The sequence below is a fragment of the Grus americana genome, chromosome 24 (genome assembly GCF_028858705.1).
Source record: "Grus americana isolate bGruAme1 chromosome 24, bGruAme1.mat, whole genome shotgun sequence".
NCBI classification, from domain to species: domain Eukaryota; kingdom Metazoa; phylum Chordata; class Aves; order Gruiformes; family Gruidae; genus Grus; species Grus americana.
This window is the reverse complement of record NC_072875.1, coordinates 3996217-4013972: the sequence shown is the minus strand read 5'-3', so window position 1 is coordinate 4013972 and position 17756 is coordinate 3996217. Positions and strand designations below refer to the sequence as shown.

General features: G+C 42.2%; 1 long non-coding RNA gene across 1 annotated transcript in view; it reads left to right on the top strand.

The window, feature by feature from the left end:
• The window catches only part of LOC129196090 (uncharacterized), a 41233-nt gene extending 25647 nt beyond the window's left edge, over positions 1 to 15586 (top strand). Inside the window, exon 3 of the long non-coding RNA XR_008574053.1 lies at positions 15413 to 15586. This is a non-coding gene — a long non-coding RNA (uncharacterized LOC129196090). The remainder of the gene's footprint in view (positions 1 to 15412) is intronic.
• The last annotated feature ends 2170 nt before the right edge of the window (positions 15587 to 17756 follow it).

Genomic DNA, 17756 nt, shown 5'->3' with positions numbered 1-17756 from the left:
CTGCGTGCAAGTCCTGTAGTCTGTTACCGTACGGTGAGTCAGCATGTAAACCATCTCGGTTTTGGTTTGTCCCACTAGCTAAAGCTGAGGGTGAGAATTGACAGACTGGGCATCTCTCTGCCACTTTGAGATATGACACATTACCTTGTCTATGTACCTCATATAAACCAAAGGAAGTTGGTAGGCCTAGTGCTCTCCTTCTGCTAAGGCAACTCCATTGATGGAGTTACGTCTTACATCTGGGTAAGGTCCGTTGCGTTATGCTGCTCCACATGGACAGTGTTAACGGTATTGATTTCTGTAGCAAATGTGATACAAAATTGCTGGAGCCACTGATACATCTGTAAATTGAATGAACTGGGATCAAGTCAATAGGCTCTGAAAATTATTTTGTTAGAAAGAATTTGGCCCTCAGCATGTTATGTGGGTATATTGTGGCATGGCATTTGTTGCTTCGGGACAGATGCATCTGTGTCTCTACCTGTGGGTTTTCCATGGGTACATCAGCAAAGAGTAGGGTGGGTCAGTTCCTGAATTTGCTTCTAAATTGCAGATCTACGCTCTGCTGTTTCCAAAATTTGCTCTCTATGATCAGATGTACTCTCAGTTTAGCGTCCGATGATCCTTTGGCAGAGGATGTGCCAGAGTATGTGCGATGTGTGATTTTTCCACTGTGTCACCCCAACTACTTTCATATGTAACTCTGTTAAAATCAGTTGAAACTGGTTAAAACTTGGTAACTTGATGATGCATGAAAATGCACGATCCAAGGAGATATCTTCAATCTTTAACTTAGGCGATCCAGATGTGGAATCAATAGAACTACACTTACACCCTCTCCAGGAGTGTTGTGAGACTTAATTCACTGAAGTGTGCAAATCACTTTGTGATCCTTGGATAAGAAAACAAAATGCAAGAGCACAGAGCTGTACGAGTGGTAAAAAATATCCTTAATTTTAAAATTTCGCAAGCATATAAGGTCTCTCTCGCACTACCTCTCTAGATTCCCAGTAACTGCACTAGGAGTTAGATCTGGTCCTTAGGCAGAGAATTAATCTGGATTCTTCTTACAAAACACATGTCTCAAGTGAAACTTTTGCCTATATTTTTCCCAGAAGATTCTTCTCTTTCAGTCCAGAATTTTATCAGCAATTCTTATGCTAACAGGGGTCAGGAGATGAGATGTTTCTCACGTTACACTTGAAGCTTCTCATGAATAATGGCCTGTATCACCTCTATTGTCTGTCCAAAATATAAGCAACCAGACATAAGGCCAGAGGAGAAATTTAAAGAGTGCTGAATAAGCCAGCAGGACAGACCAAGAACTAAGATAGAGAGTGAAACAAATACAAGGTAGAGCAGATGGTTATTTGGGGAAATATCTGAGCAGATTAACTACTAGGCAGCTAGAGAATGAGTCAGTCTCTAGTTAAAAAGTACCCTGAAATCTTCAGAGTGAGATTAACAGAAGCACAGATGAAGATCACTGTAGCCAAAATAAATTAGAGGACATTATTCCCTAGTGAATTTTCTTAAGTGTTAAGTAGAGCACATCAGGCTTTTCACAGAAATCTGAGGGGGTTGCCATACTTAAGGCTATCATTTGCTCCTGTGTAAGGGCAATCTGTCCATTTTGAAGCAATTTTTCCCATCAGTGTTGCCCTTCTCTTCTTTCTCAAATTAATTTCTTTGCCTTCTTTGTTCTCACATATATATGTGTGCATTGTGCATGGCAAAAAAAAATAGCCGCAGTTTGAGCAGGATGATAATCTCAAAGTATGTGGCATTGGAAATTGCCATTGTGGAAATTTTAGTTCCCCCCCCGCCCAAGCCCTCCAATCTTTTTGTTTTTCTTCAGTAAGACTGCAGCTGCCATCTGATTTGTATTTATATATGCTCTTTATAGATATTAATGCAATAACAGATTAAACCTAAAGTAACTGTTACTACACAGAGAAATCTCAGGGTCTGATCTTGCAAACACTAATGCCTCTGAATAACTTTAATCTTGTGCATTATATATTTGAATTTAATGGGGACTCTTACATGCCAAAGTTTCTCACATATGTGAATGTTTGCTGCATCTTCAGACTTTCCCCATATGTTGATGTCAATTTGTTGTTGCAACCTCAATACGGTTTAGAAACCTAAGTCTCCGATCACGGTTTGTATACATTTTTTCAGTTCCGCTGGCTTCATTGTACCAGATTTTCCATTGAAAAACTGGGCCAAAACCTCAGTACTTTTAGTGCAACCACCTACTTACACCAGGCTAAACTTGGCTTACAAGGGGTTCTTCAGGCGTTTTCTTTGAGGTCTGAGCAAGCTCATAGGTAACGTGAGTGGTAACACTGGTTTTACAGTATCACTTCCTTACCACACACTCTGAAGGTGGATTCCTAAAAGAAACTAGATTGTAAAACTTGGAAAATCGTACGGTGGCCCAGTAGCCAGTTTTAGTGCTGGTATAAATAGCTGAACGTGTCCGGGAAACAGACAGTGGTTTGCATCAACCTTCTCTGGTGCGGTTGGCCTCCCATCTCTGTGTAAGGGCTCAAGGTAACCTGTTCCGTAGGGTCATCTTTTCCGTGTAGGGGCTTAGATGCCAAAAACTGTTCAGAGGATATTAATTTTTATCAGATTTCCACTCGAATACAAAGTTTTGGTAAATCCGCTTCAGACCAAATGTGGTTGGTCTCAGAGTACTTTGGGGGGAACCAAAAAACCTGTTTCTCTTGAACTCTAATACACCGGTGTTTAAACTCAGGCACATCCTCCAGCGAGCCAAAGCAGCTTATAATCCTTATATTCTGCCTTTGAAGGTATGAATCATGCTCACGGGGCATGGTCAGCCTGTTGTATTCTGCTGCAGAAGGCTGCTGAGTCGAAACACCAGTGGTTAGTTTTGAGTTGAATAATAATGGTAATTTTACAGGCTAATGTAAGGGTAATAAAGCCTTCCATAAGGCAACTACTGTGACCATCAGGAAAGTTTTATTTCTCCAGGTTCAACAGTTTACATGTGACTAATGTACTCTTGGAGAAGAGGTGACTTCCCTTTAAAACATGCAGCAGCTGACTTACAAGAACACTGATATATCTGTGTTTGCAGTTAAGGCTCACTTACCATTGGCATAAATCTGATAAGCATCTGATAGTACCTCAAATTATCCCACTTCTCAGCTTTTGAGTGGGTAAGACTTATTTCTTAGCCCACAGAAATGTAAATAGATTTTTTTTTTTCTTTTCCTGGCATTATTTAAGATTACGCTCCTTTTTGTAAGAGTTATCTCCATATCTGGAGGCCAAATATATATGTTTATATGTGTGTGTACGTATACGAGTGTAGCAGAGGTAGTAGAATAATGAGAAACTGAGAACCAAAGTAACAGACACAAGAAAATGATTAAGCACTTAAAATTAAGAAGGGATTTGTTTCAGTAGCATAAATAACATTGTCCATAACCTCTTTCTCACAAGTTTCCACTTCTGAGATATTAGAGGAATGCATGAGGCATAGCAGTTTGTATGTCAAAAAGTCGCGTGGGACAGTTGCGATACTGGCTAGGGCTTTTGAAATGTGTGATTTTCGAATGACATAGGATATTCGAGAGTTTTACCAATTTTAGGCTGCTGCATCCCTGTAGGAAATGCCAATGTTAGTGATACAAGGGCTAGGCACTTTGGAGAGGATTAATCCCGTCTAATTTTAAATGTCTAAAAATAAGTAGTTTAGGGCTATGCTGGTCAGTCAGGATCTCCTTCTAACCAGTGGAGAGAATGGTCCGAGAGTGAATGACGTTAGCTATTTTAGATCCTGTTAGGAAGAAGGGAATTGCCTGCTGGAAGTGTTGTTCTTTCCATTCATTGCAGAGGGAGGCTACATGAATGGTTTTGGCAATGGACTTTTTACGTCAAAAGTTCTGTGAGTATAGCGTCAGCCCTAAACGTGTAGTGCTGATATTGTAAAAGTTGTTTAGTCATTGAAAGATGCAGATAAAGGCCTAGTGGGGTTTGGTTTTGTTTTGTTTTAAATAGCGCCCATCTATTGGGTATCTCTGAAAATCTTTATAGCTTCTGTAGGCACTTACACAACTCTTGGAAACAACCCCAAACAGCAACAACAACAAGCACGCTCGTCCTTCTTTAAAAACAAGTTGGCACTACTGAATTATTGGTGTTAATTAAAGGACTGAGAAACACCCCCGATGAGGGGAAAAGAGCTAATTGCTTCTATCTTGGCGACGATGGACTATTGTCCACCCCTTTCTGAGCTGGGTGGGACGGAGGAGCGAGTGAGTAGGGTGATTCTTCTTGCTCTCTGCTGTGGAGCAGCCTCCAAATTTCACTGACTTGTGGAGCAGCTGGGAGTCCTGTTATGGTTTTAGTCTTCCACCTTCTGTGCTATACACCTCCAAGGTTATACCTCCAGGAGGCACGGTGGAAAAATTAATCCATTGGAGAGCTGTCCTCCACCAAGCCTCATGGTGATCAGGAGAGGCCAATTAATAAACTCCTTTCTGTGCCTACTCCCTCCATGTGTGTTCTTCTCCTGTTTCAGATGGGCCTGAGGACTGGAGCTTGTCCTCAGAACACCGTGCGTACTAGAAGCCGCATTTTTGTATAAATTGGGAACAGAACTGGCCACCAGAGATTGCAAATCTGGCAGGCAGAGCTGATTAGACATGCTCAGAAGAGCTTGCAATTTCACTGCCGCGTGCCCTTTGGGCTTGCAGTGAAAAACAAGGCTGAGCGCTGCCAATATTTGTATATGTGATTCTATTGTTTTATCTGAGGATGAGATCAGTCGGTGGAGGGAGCCCAGAACAAAACTAAAGTGCTATTTTTTTTTTTTTTATTATTCCATGGCATCATGAGGAATGTGAAGCTGGGATCACCACCCTTCCACCCCACCCCACCCTGATCTTTATGACTGTTAAACCGATGCTCCTCAACCTTTTTTCATTCCAGTGGCAGCTCACTGTCCTTTCAAAAGGACCCTGTACCTCGCTCTCTCATTTAGGTGCCTAGGAAGTGTAGAATTGTCCCGCTATACATCCCTGCCTCTTTTGGAAATCCCCACCCTTACTTGAGAACTTAAACCATGTCTGAGCTCTCCCAGCCTTGTAATCCCATACGCATCCTCAGAATATTTTAGCACCTGGATGATCTTTTCCAACCCAAACCATTCTTTGGTTCTATGATCTCGCTTACCTTCAGGTTTTCCTTTAGTTTTCTTATCTACCTTTTAATAATATTGCGTTGCCAGATAATTATTTATAAAATGCAGGTACCGAAATACACCTACTTTTATTTTGGTGGAAAGGAGTGGTTGCAGTGCTATGGTTTGAACAGAGATTTGGAGAAAGCAAAGGATGGGATTCCTAGATAAGGAGACACGGGGGAGTTTTTATAGGTGGTGGCTGACTAGCAGCGTCCTCGTTGAATTGATTGTTTTAATGCTGAAATTTAATTGTAGTATTAATCATGTGCTAGAGCACCAGGAGCATTGTAAAGGTGCCTTTTTAGTTACTATTTCCGTAGAAGGAAGGAAATTGAATAATGACTATTTGAATGTTGTGATCGGTAGGGATTGAACCCAGGACCTTGGTAGCTGAATCTCCAGGTTTCTGTAGCTGAATTTCCAGAAAAGCATCCCACTCGTTGGACAAGCTCTGACTCCCAAAGCTTAGGTTTGGTCATGACTTTGAGCGGTCCAGGTGGATTTTTTGTGTGCCCATCTGTATGGCAACAAGACAGGTAGCTGACTTTTTCTGTTGACAGGGGCTAACAGAGGCTCCACAGCTTTTGTAGACAGATGCATTACCACGAGGCCAGATGCTGCCGTTGCCCCAGCCACCGAACAAGACAAACAATTATAGAAGCCTTCTCTTTATCAAATTCATTTGCAGTGGTCGCTCCCAAAGCTCCATTGAGGGAGATGAGGAAAAGAAGCCTGAGAATACCTACTGAAAGCTTGTCCAAACCCGTTAAAAAAAGGAAAAAAAAAAAAAGAAAAAAAAGAGAAAATATCAGTGCGTAAGTCTGTCTGCAGCTACAGCAGAGGGAGGCAGATGTAAGCAATCCTGCCTGTGCCTTCTGAAGCTCTGTTAGTTCCTGGAAGGCAGCCAGTGCTGAAATAATGGCTTGAGGCGGCACCCCCTTTCTCCCCTCTCCCTGACCTGCTAGCAGCCAAGACATTTGTACGTTATTAAGCTGTGGGACACATACTGTGCTTTGCAACCGGACAGTGCAGGGCACTGTTCAGAGCTGTAAATCTCCAGGCACATATTCGCTGTGAGAATCTTGTGTAATGTCAGAAATACACACACCCCCCCCCCCCCGGCAAGCTCCCGCAACCTGCCTGGGCTTAAAGACACCTCCCTGTGTATAGATGCTCACACACGCACAAAAACGAGTTGGGGTTGTTGATGTAATATGTCCTGTAAGTCAGGAGAGGTGATCTGGTTGTACCTTGGAGGTCACTGAGCTGCGGTATGTGTGCCGCAACTGCGCTGTGAAACCTGCTCTTCTGAAATGTGGTGGGATCCCGAGACACCTATGGTTGTGCGCATTTACGTGCCCTATAGAGCGAGGGCGAGATACGGAGACATGCAATACAAATATTTTTCATTTGGCTTCCTAGTCAAAGTCTCCTTTCAGTTTTACAGGTTTCTCATCCTGGATTTCTTTTTTCCTATTTCTCCAGCTTGCATTCAACTCTCGTGTCTTATTTGTAAATGAATTGTCTTTGCTCCTGCATGATTTATTTATTTATTGTTCTTTGTCTGCCAGTGAGCGGGCATCTCTCACTGTGCTTTCGTTGCAATTATTTTGCGAGCCAGCTCGTGGGCATTGTCCCATTTCCCTTCTTGCCATGATGTTTCCAGTTCCCCTCCTATGCCCGCAGCTCACAGGCTGTGTCTGACTCCATGTGTGGCACGGATGGGTACATTCAGACGCGGCGTTCACGAGGTTTTTTGTTTTCCGAGGTGCCGCCGAAATTCGGAATTGCTGAAATTTGATCTTAAAAGATGCTGAGAGGCAAAGCCAGAAATGATCCTTTAAAAGCACCCTTTGATAGTTGAAAGGATTGGTGAAGTGAACCTTGAAAAACCTCCCTTGTTTCCTGTTGTTCCATTTCTTGTTTTCTCTCATAGAGATTTCTTTTCCCTTGCTGAAGACTTCCAAAATACACAACCTCACTGAAAGTCTATTGCTCCCAAAAGAAGGTCTTTTTGTAGGTTTTGACCCGGATCCATCTCCTATCACAGCTGCAGCTTCTTTCCTTTGAGGTAAAGCCAAAGCTGCTGAAATAAGCAATCAGAGCTGGACATTGAAGGCTTCATCTGCTCCAGAAGAAGGGGTTAACATTGGTAGGGGCAGTTCACGTCCAGTTTCCTGTCCAAGGCAACCCAAGGGGATCATTTCTGTAGGCAAGAATGTGTCTCTCATCGCCTGCGACCCACCCTTGGCTCCTGGGAGGTCTTCCAAATCCCTCCTTCCTTCCGAGCTGCTCGTCGGCAGCAAGGTGCTAAAGCCTTTCGGTCTGAGCTCTGATTTCCCCGCGCGACCCAGAAACGAGAGATTCGGTGGCTTTTTAGGAAGCGCGCGGCTGCGTGGTGTTCGAAGGGAAGGGTGTTTTGCGAGTCAGGCGTTTTAAGGGAGGAAAGCTACCTTTTGAAGAAAAGACAATTTGGAATGAAATCCTTTTAATAATCACAGTGTTGCGGTTAATTGCAGTTTTCTCTTTCCCGTAGTGGTCGGCTTCTCCAAACAATACCCACAACGTTTGCAGTAAGGGAATTGAAATGTGCTTGGCAGCTCCGTTCTGCAAAGCCTCGATAATTTTTGTCATCGATCCAAAACCTGATGCCAGTTCACTGACGTGAGGTCACTCTAATTTCATCCCATGGTTGCCGGTAGACTTTTTTTGTCCCGGCTGCCCTCACCCCCTGCCCAGCTCTCTTCCCCCACCTCGTTTTCTTGGAGGTTAATCACTGCGTGAGGTAACTCCATCCTTGGCATGTTCTGTGATCTGGAAATTTTGTCGCTAATTACTGCCTTCGCACCGGAGAACGAGCCCGCAGAGCCCTGCCCTGGGAGTGACTGCGCTCCTCCATGGCTCAGATTGCAGAGGGGACATTTCTGCCTAACAGGACTCCGGTGGGGGTCGACCGGTCTGAGCCTGGAAGAAAAATGGACTCTTCTTTTGTAATCTAGAGCGCCTACCTAGAAAACACTCGGTGCTCCATGTGCTTAGCGGCAGAAGAGGAAATACCTGTCTGGAAGGGAGACTGTCCTGCTTTGAAACAAAAAAGCCGATGTGATTTTCGCTTTGAGCACTCAGGGCTTGGGGGTGAGACAGGAATGTAGAACTGAGGCTTGTACAGAGTGGCTTTAACATCCCCAAAAATCTTGCTAGGAGGATGAAATTTTCTTTTCTTTTCCCTTTCTGGTCACGTTTTACCACTGGAGTTACTCAGCGAATTAATAGGTATAGAAATGCAAAGCTCTTTTCTTATTACACGCCATCGATCTGATTGCAGTGTCATTAATTGAAAGACTCGGGAAATGTGATGGATGGTTCAGTTCAGGATTCCACATTCGTTTTGGCATAGCCCTGCAGGAGAAAAGCTGCATGAAGCTGATTGAAGGGCTCTTTTTGTCTGACATGAATTATTCTTTCATTGTCAAACCTTGTAACAGCATTCAGACATAGGGAGATTTACAATGTGAAATCCTAAATGGGGTCTATTCTTAAAATAAAATTAGAAAAAAAAAAGAGAGCTTTATCTTGCAACGTTGAAAATAGCAACGTTTAAAAAAACCCCACAACTATTTCTACAAATTAAATCTCTTCTGTAGAACCCAAGGGGCTGATGTTTCTCACTTAATTTTAAATTATTCCAATGGTAAGGCCTTAAATGAAAAAAAAAAAACCACAATTGCTTTAATCACATAACTGTTGTCAACATTTTTATTACATTCAAATATATTTGTTTGTATGAGAGGGTTTGTTTGTTCTTTCCACTGCTGTCATTTACCTAGCAGACCGATTTGTCCATTAATACGTGAATCCTGCTTGTCCTGTAAAATAAGACGAGGTTTTATTTTTCTTTGGGGAAAACCTAGGTGGACGTTGTTTAAGCACTTGTTTTTAGGGAAATCATTCTGCATTTTAGAAAACATAAAAATGTATCTGTGTTGTATGCCAACAAGATTTCATCTCTTTCCAGCTTGTGTCTAAAGGCAGATCTTATCACATAGCTTTGTGGTTTTCAGTTTTTGCTGTTGATCCTGGGCAGTTCTGCTGTTACGTTCCCGTTGCTCTTTTGTCTGTTTAAAAATTTGTGCCATTCTCTGCGAATTGTCTGCGAACGTTAGGAAATGTAGCAATTAAAACGCAGCAGAAAGGTGCAGATCAGCTTTGCTCTGCACACGATATCATTTGCAAAGTTGACGAAGAGTTTTGAATGCAAAGTAGCCACCCAAACTGTAGTCTCATTTAGGAATAAAATACTGAAATAACATTATAGGAGATCTGAATCAATGTCATGCCTATTACAAATGCTGGGGCTGGTAGAATAGCTAGATTACACAGAGCAGACAGATTAGATGAAGAAGAGCATTCGATTACATTACATCTGATTAGTGGTGTCTATTCATCTGGGGTTTGTTGTTTGGTTGGGTTTTTTTGGTTTGTTTTTTTTTTTTTAAAAGAAAGCTGACTTATTTTATCGGAATGCGGTATGTTTGAAGGAGCCACGGTATCGGGACTCAGACGAGGAGCTAGAAGAATTGGACGTAAAATACAGCAGTAAAAATATCCAGCGCTCTGGGTTTAGGTGCCTTCCTCCCTCAGCTACCTCACTGTCCGACGGACCTGCGTGCCCGAGTGGCGTTGGTAGATAGCTAGCCACGGGAACGGTTACACTCTTTGCTATTCTATTTCACTACTTTTCAACCCCAGATAAGTATCGAGCGATTAGTTTCTGTTTGAACTCCTAAACAAATGCCCCTTTTCACCTGAGATGTACGTTTGCAGGCAACAAGACCGGCCCGATAAAAGAGATGAGTAATTCACGTTAAAGTGGGAAACAGCCTTTTCAGACACTAAGAAATAAAACGCATTGATGGGAAATGTTGTTCTCATCCCCCCGCCCCTCCCCCTGCCTATTCTGCATGTAATACCCTCGCGTACGTATATTTTAAGGTCTCATTGTTCGGCGAAGGGCGAGATTATTTTGTAGGTTTTCTTTTTTTTTTTTTTTTTTTCTTTTTGTGTTATGCTTTTGTCTGCCTGATAAGACCTCTGGCAAAGGGACGGCGAGCGTGGTTGTTTCTGGTGGAGTTGCAAAGCCGGCCACTGCTCTCCGTGTTGTGCTAGTCCTCTATGCGGGGTCTTTCTTTCAGAGAGCAAAGAGCCTACGATAAACTCTGCGCTTGGCACGTTGGAAATCTTCTGTCTCCATAGCGCCTGCAATTCCCAACAGCTAAGTTTGGAAATGAAACTGCACGGCGGGTCAGCACAACACCCATTTAGTGCCGTTTCTTTTAAAGCCCATTATTGCTTTATTTTACGCTGTACAGTCAGCTCTGGGACGCTTGCACTCAGGGCTTCTCTGGGCAAAGACATTGTTTTCCTGCAGCTTTTCTTTAATCTTGCTTCATTGTGAGCACCTTCTATGTTGTTAGCAGTGGCCGGCTGCAATCTTCCAGCCACTAGCCTGTTCTGAAAAGGTGAGGGAGCTGGGGAGTTGTTTCTTTAAGGAGGTATTTCTATTGTTTTAAATTTAAGGTTTTAATTTTCTTTATTTTTTTTTTTCCTTCTTCTTTGTGCCGTCTAAAGCTAAATAAACTTGACAGTTTCTCGGAGCCCAAAATTGGGAAGAATGTTTTTCCTTTGGTGTCACTAATTAGCCTCCCACGGAAGCTGATATAAGTAGATAGAGAGCTAACGATAGAGGGTTATGCAGCGTGCATCCTTGCAGGACTCTGTGAGCATATTGTATGGAGAGGAAAAAACGCTTAACTTCTCAAGCAGCAAACTCTTTCTGTCAAACTGCTTAATTTTCGGAAGCCCCTGCACTTCGAAACGAGGGGTTATTAATTTTATTAAATTAAATTACAGTTTGGAGCCGTAGTCGCTCTTATCAAATCTGTGTAAATAACATTGTCCACAGACTGTGTTGTCACCTTTGCAATGCTCTCTGCTCATGGATAGCAACCTAGCTCTGCCTTTTCTTGTGGTGGAGTCAGGGTGGTGCTGGATTTTGGAGCTTTTTCATTTTATGGGGCTTTTTTTATTTTATTTTGTTCAGGGCTTTTTTTTTTTTTTTAGTCCGTTTTGACTCTGACAGTTTTTAAAGGTAAGGCTCATTTTTTGAGGTTAAGAAGAAGGAGAGAGTAAAAGGTACCGTATCTTTCTTCTTAATTGTTTGGCTTAAGTCTAAAACATCTGAAAAAACACCCTTAAAATGCTCTTAAAAGTAACAGTCGCTTAATTAAAAAAAAAATAGTAAGAGATTTAGCTTACCCTCTTTATGGACTTAACTTCAGGAAATTAGGCATCCTCTCTGTCTCCTCTGGAATAATCAGTTTCTTATCTAATATATATGAAATGACCAAATACATCTACATCATTTGCATTTTTAACTCAGGAACAATTGATCAAAAAATGGAAGCACTGCTACAGATCAGAGAATCTTTTAGCTTAAAGCCTTTAAGTCACCATTTATTTCCATCTAGTTAAGCTTAATTTCCTTTTATTGTGTTGTTCAAATGAAAATATACAATGCCGTGTCTAATTGTGTTACCGTTCACATTAATAACCTGCAACTTTACATAACAAGGAGCGAGAAGCATCGAAAAGGCAGAAACAGATGCAATTATTTGTTGCTAGCTAAGTTACTGTACGTGACCCAGGTGCTGTAGTACTATTTGCATGTGTTTCTCACCTTTGTTCACCCAGACACATGGGGATCTCGAGCTATTGCTGACTAATTGATAGTTGTAGTAACTGCTATAGGCTCCTTAGATTAGAAATGCATGCAGACGTGTGTCTTGATTCAAACATTAAGGAACACACACTCTCACTTACTTACACGGGCAGAAAGTCTTCATACTATTAGAGGTGTGTGATGGAGATAGCAGGACATAAAACAGAAGAGAGAGAGACACAGAGAGAGAGAGAGAGACAGAGACAGAGAGATGGCATGCAGCATATATACCCCTACAAATAGTTCTAAAATGCGTTTGCAAATGCAGAAGTCTTCAGAACCATCCAACAGTTCAGCACACCCTTTTTATCTCTTCTCTGCGGGACGTCTCCATCCAGATTACTCGAAAAAAGCGGAAAAGGTGAGAGCTCTGCCATCTTAGCTCTGAATTCATCTGATTTCCTTTTTTTTTTTTTTTTTTTTTTTATCCCCCCCCTCTCCCTTGTATTCTTCATGCCATTGTCCATTCTTATGATGGCAGCCGCCCTTGCTCTTGAATGCAAGTGTCACAGCGGGAGCAAAAAGGGTTCAGGGCTGCATTGTCAAAGCCATGGTTGCCTATTGTTTCTTAGCCTTTCACTGCTCTGCTTTTCCGAGCCTCTTTCCCTATCAGTGGCCCCTGTCAAGGGGAGGAGTAGGGAGAAAATTGCAAGAGTTAGTCGTCCTTTTTATTGCACACTGTTATGATAAACAGCCCAGCAATACATCCCACAAAATTAGGAATTATAACGACGGGACGGGGGAAAAATTCTTTGTAGGTTTGCGTTTGTCGCTGCCCTTATGTCAAAAGCTTGGTTTCTTAGGAAAGACTTTTGTATTGGTGTTTTGCCCAGCAAAAAATAGAGGCAGCTGCAAAGTGAACAGTGAGCTATTTAGCCACAAGGTAAAAATTTCCTGTTGCTATTTGGATACTGATGCTTTTCAATTTTAAGGGGGGGGGGGGGGAAAGGAAGCATGACTGAAAGCATTTCTCTAGCTGTCCATTCATTCATCCATCCATCTATATTTTCTGTTTTAAAGCAATTGAAAATGATTTTTAAAAAGGCCAGAGAGACTGTTTGCGACTTGGTTTGATTTGAAAATATCTTAGTGCAGAATGAGGCTTGTGTTTCAGATGATTGAATCTCGTACTGGGAAATGAAGGGGGAATGACTGTCCTGCTCGTGCCAGAAAGTGCTGGTTTGTCAGGTCATCTAAAAGTACAGTCTCGTCACAATTTCTTCCTTTCGTGGGGAGAAAAATGTATACAGGACTTTACGTGACATTTAAGTATGTGTTTGATTGTCTTGTGTGAACAGGCCAGCTTTTCCGGTGTTCAAAACTTTAGGGTGGTTACGAAGTCATGGCCTTAAAAGTTTTTTGTTTTACTGCATTTGATATGAAATTGTTTAGAAAAAGAAATGATTTCTAAAATATGGCTTCCAAGAAGAGGGCAAACATATTTACGTATTCAAGTTGTAAATAATCTAGTAATTCCACTTTCAGTATTTTTTTTGTCTCAAATATCTATCCAAGTGAGAGAGAGGCAAATGCAATTTGGTTTATGCTTTTAACTGTTTTTGTAAATACGAGCATCTTTTCAACCCTTACATTTGTACTTACTCTCCTAACTGTACAGTATATTTAGCAGTTTGGGGATTTTATTTTTAAAAGTCTATTATTACATTATTTTGACTGAGCTATCACATTATCAGAAATTATAAAAAGAAAACACTACAGACCATTCAAATATGTGCTTCTTGAGTCTGAGTATCTAAGTCATTGCAAATGTCTAGTGCTATTTTATCATGTCTAATAATAACAGGCAGAGTGCTTTCACAGATGTAAATATGGTTGAAGTCTTAAAGAAGCTTGCAGAGAAATACTCCTTAAACTGCTGAATAATAAAGCTCCTGTTCTGGTTATGTTTAAGAATATCTAGCTCTCCGAGTCTCCCAAGTGATAAATGTTTGTTGTGAATTTGCTTTGAAAGAAATGGCAAAAAGATATTTCACCTGAATTCACTTTTAACTCTCAGAACGCTGAAAATTAAGTGATTTCATGTCCGTCCTACAGCCAACTTGCTTTGCCTTTTATTCTCTGCATTAGTCTTTTTTTACACATCTATATTGTCTTGCATCGCCAAGTTCTAGGTCAAGTATGTGTCTGGAATATCTTTAGAATTGAAACTTTTTGAAGAAATGATGAAAGAACTCTGGCCTTGTTTTAAATCAAACTCTGAATGCAGCCGAGGCCACCCTGGGAGCACAATGTTTAATTTCCATTCGACATCTGCCTTGTATTTACCATCGCAGACCAGTGCCCGTGTGGAAGGAGCACTTATCGTTGATAAAAGTTTGCTATCTCTTTTGTCGGAGGTTGTCATTTCTGTTCTCTCAATCTGGACTGTCATTTTCTAAAATCTTTTGTCACTGGAGCTGAATGGAAAACCTGGAATGTGTAAGAGAGTAAAGAAACGGGGAAGAGGATTCAAACGTGTAGAGCAATTCTGGCCGCTCGACTCTCTGAGACAGACGGTGCCTAATCCTGATTTTCCTTACTCCAGTGTAAATACCAAGCTGTCCCGCTGCAGCCACCGCCGAATACTGATGCAGCATCATCAGAATCAGGCCTGGCTCATTTCTTTGCTTTTTGAGACCGTGGGCTCATCTTGCAGCGCTTTATGCCTGCAAAGCTCTCGTTTTGCACGTCTGATGACAGATGCCCGCTGAGTGACTTCGTGCTGATGGCAAAGGCACGGGTGTAAATCCTGAGTTTCAGTCGTTACTCTGGACTCATGCTTGTAGAGCTGATATCAGTCTGAATCAGTCTGGTGTCAGTCTAGGTATAAATATTTGAATAACTTGATGTGTTTTCTTTAGGTAGGTCTGGGTAGGGAAATACTATCCTCTCCAAAGAACTGGGGTGGAATTTTGCGTGTCTGGACATTCCACGGTGTCAGTGGGGGTGTGGTGGTGGTGGTGGCTGAGATGTTAGGTCTACCTGGGAGGAAAAAGAAGTTTATTCAGAGCAAAGGCAGCAACATTTGGCCCCACAGATGTATTTTGCTGCAAAAAGGGTGATTCAGGGGGGTTGACTGGAGAACTGTTACAGCTTTGGGACTGAGAGAGAACTGGTTTGGGTAGAGAAGGGAAAACTTTGTCTTTAATTTTTTAACTGAATTTTATCTCCTTATTTTTCAAGACAACTTGTGTTCACGTTGCTTTTAATATTGCGGGGGGGGGGGAAGTCTTCTCCCCTCCCTGAGATCCATCCTGTAATCTGAGGTTGAAGTGCTCGGGGTACAGTGCCAGCTCAAGACCCAGGCACCTATTTAACTTTTTCCTGTGGGATTTCAGTGAAGTGAAACCCTTATAGTCCTGCTCTACATAGGAATAAATGTCCCTCTTTTTCTTTTTCCCCCCCCATAGGAGTAACTTGATGACTACAGTGGGAATTGCTCATAAACAAGATGGAGCGAGGGTCATCTGGATTCTTCTGAAGGCAAGAGTCAGGGCCAGAAGTCTCCACAAAAGACCTGCCCAAGACACAAGAAGGGCATCTCACCTACTGCCTCTTCTCCAGTGACTCCATCCCGCACTGAGGTTCAGGCAAGTATCGTTTTCCCATGGTTCACTGGCGAGTCCTTAGAAGCGCTTGCTTCTCACCCGTACAGGTTTTGCCAGTAAAGTTTTAGTAATGAATCAGAGGGACGTGGCGGGTTTATACAGTCCAAAAAGCAAGGAGAGCTGCCCTTAGTGAGTCGTGTCAGGAAAAGCTGAACCATTGGACTATTAGCCTTTTACTAATTCCGAATCCGTATCCTTTTACCACCTGAGATGCACACAGGTAGGGCAATGTTGCCTTAGATCACTGATTAGCTAACCCGTTGCATTTACTGGCCTTTTGCATTTGTACAACCACCAGAACCAAGCCATTGCAATGAATTTTGTGTCCGGGTAGACTTTGCGTGTGATGGGCAGCGTCCTCCTCAGGGATTGTCACTGGTTTCCATATGCTTGTTTATAGAATTAAGTATTACTCAATAGGAGCAAAGCGATTTCAGCTTGACAGGTAGAAAATAGGATGGTTACAGCCCTGTTGAAAGGGGAAGCATCTGAAATAAGGCGTGGAAGAACACATTACCTTCCACTGGGAAAAGCCTGCTTGGAGGGACTCATTCAGCCACGGGAAGCTGGGAGAGAAGTGTGGAGTGAAAGACTAGCCAGGCAATTATTTTACTAATGGGTAAGATTATGTTGGTTTCAGTAAATCAGTGCAAATCTGTAGTTAACTATGTCTGTCGAAAAGGTTCTGAATACAGAGAGTGTAAGGGGACAGACCCTTATCTGATGAAAACTGCCACAGCGTTCACCAAGGACTGGAGATCTGCGTCCACTGCGGGACACTGTGAGGCACGTTGAAGTTCTTGTGGAAACCTGTCGGGGACTCTGTCCTGCTTGGTCTGGTCTTCCCTGAGGTTGAGACAGTTTTGCGCTGGCAGATTCTATTCTTCCTTATTTGAAACATGTGACATAGTTTAACGAAAACAGAACTTTGAAAGCCATTAGTGCGTTAGCACAACAGAAAAGTTCCATGCGACGATATTGGCGAGAAAGAGAAAAGAATTTTTTAATAATAGTTGCTTTCTTTCTAGCTCAGGGCAATTGCTATATTTTGGTACCGTGTCAGAAGTGCCTCATATGCTCAAATAGGAGTCTTAATTCAGACTTCAGAACATCATTTCAGCTTGGCAGGATATCACTGTGCCACAAGGTGATTTCCGTTGGAAAATTATTTGTGGTATAACTTCAGTTTTGTTTATACGCTTGAACTCGTCAACTGCTTTCTCCAACCTGTGTGTGGAGTTCCCACTTTTATTTATGCGAATACGTTTTTCTGAACCAGGGTAGTCAGCGTGGAAATGTGCACGTGCTGAAAATCGTGGACATTATTTTGTTCCTTTACATGGACTTTGACTGTGATGAAGGACTTAACCTGGGCGTGAGTTATAGGTTTAAAAATGGCAATACATAGATTATGTTTACACCTGCTACTCGTTCCTTGGGTTTTTCAACATTTTTTTGTCCGTGGTTTGCAAGGGGATTGAAGTCTAATGGGAAGCACTTGTCACCTTGTAGGTCCTGGTGTATTTTTTCGCTTGCTGCAGAATGCGCAGTCATTTCTGTAAGGTTCGGAGGCCTGTTCAAGCTTTTATCAAGGCAAAAATCAGGCTCTGCGCTGTTAATAGTTTTCCTGCCCTTCACAGGTTTTGTGAAGCCATTGTCTTGTCCAGCTTCATCCTGTATTACGTGGCAAAACGAGAAGGGAATGAGATGTAGAGGCTACATAATGTGTTGTGTAGAGAGAAGGTATAATCACCTGAGAGGACACTGAGGGCAGGTGGGATCTCGCCCCAAGTGCCTAAGGAACGTGCCAACGTTAGGTTTAAATGTGGAGAGAGCAATAAACCAGTCGCAAGTCATGTTCTTCCGGTAGAATTTACTTCAGACTTTGTTTCTGGTTATACCTCCCTCCGTTCCGCTGCTGCTACCTACCTTGGTATCCACCTCTGGTTCCTAATCCTGCCTGTGCATAGAAAATCCTTCCAGTCTTTGCCAAGTCATCACCTTCTCAACATGCAAATCCCTCCTAAAACCTCACTTCTTCAGTATTGACCACATGAAATAATTTATTTTTCTAATATATCTGCATATTTGTCAAGGCTGTAGATAGATGAGCTGGACAGCGGGCACATATCTAAATGAACGGCTT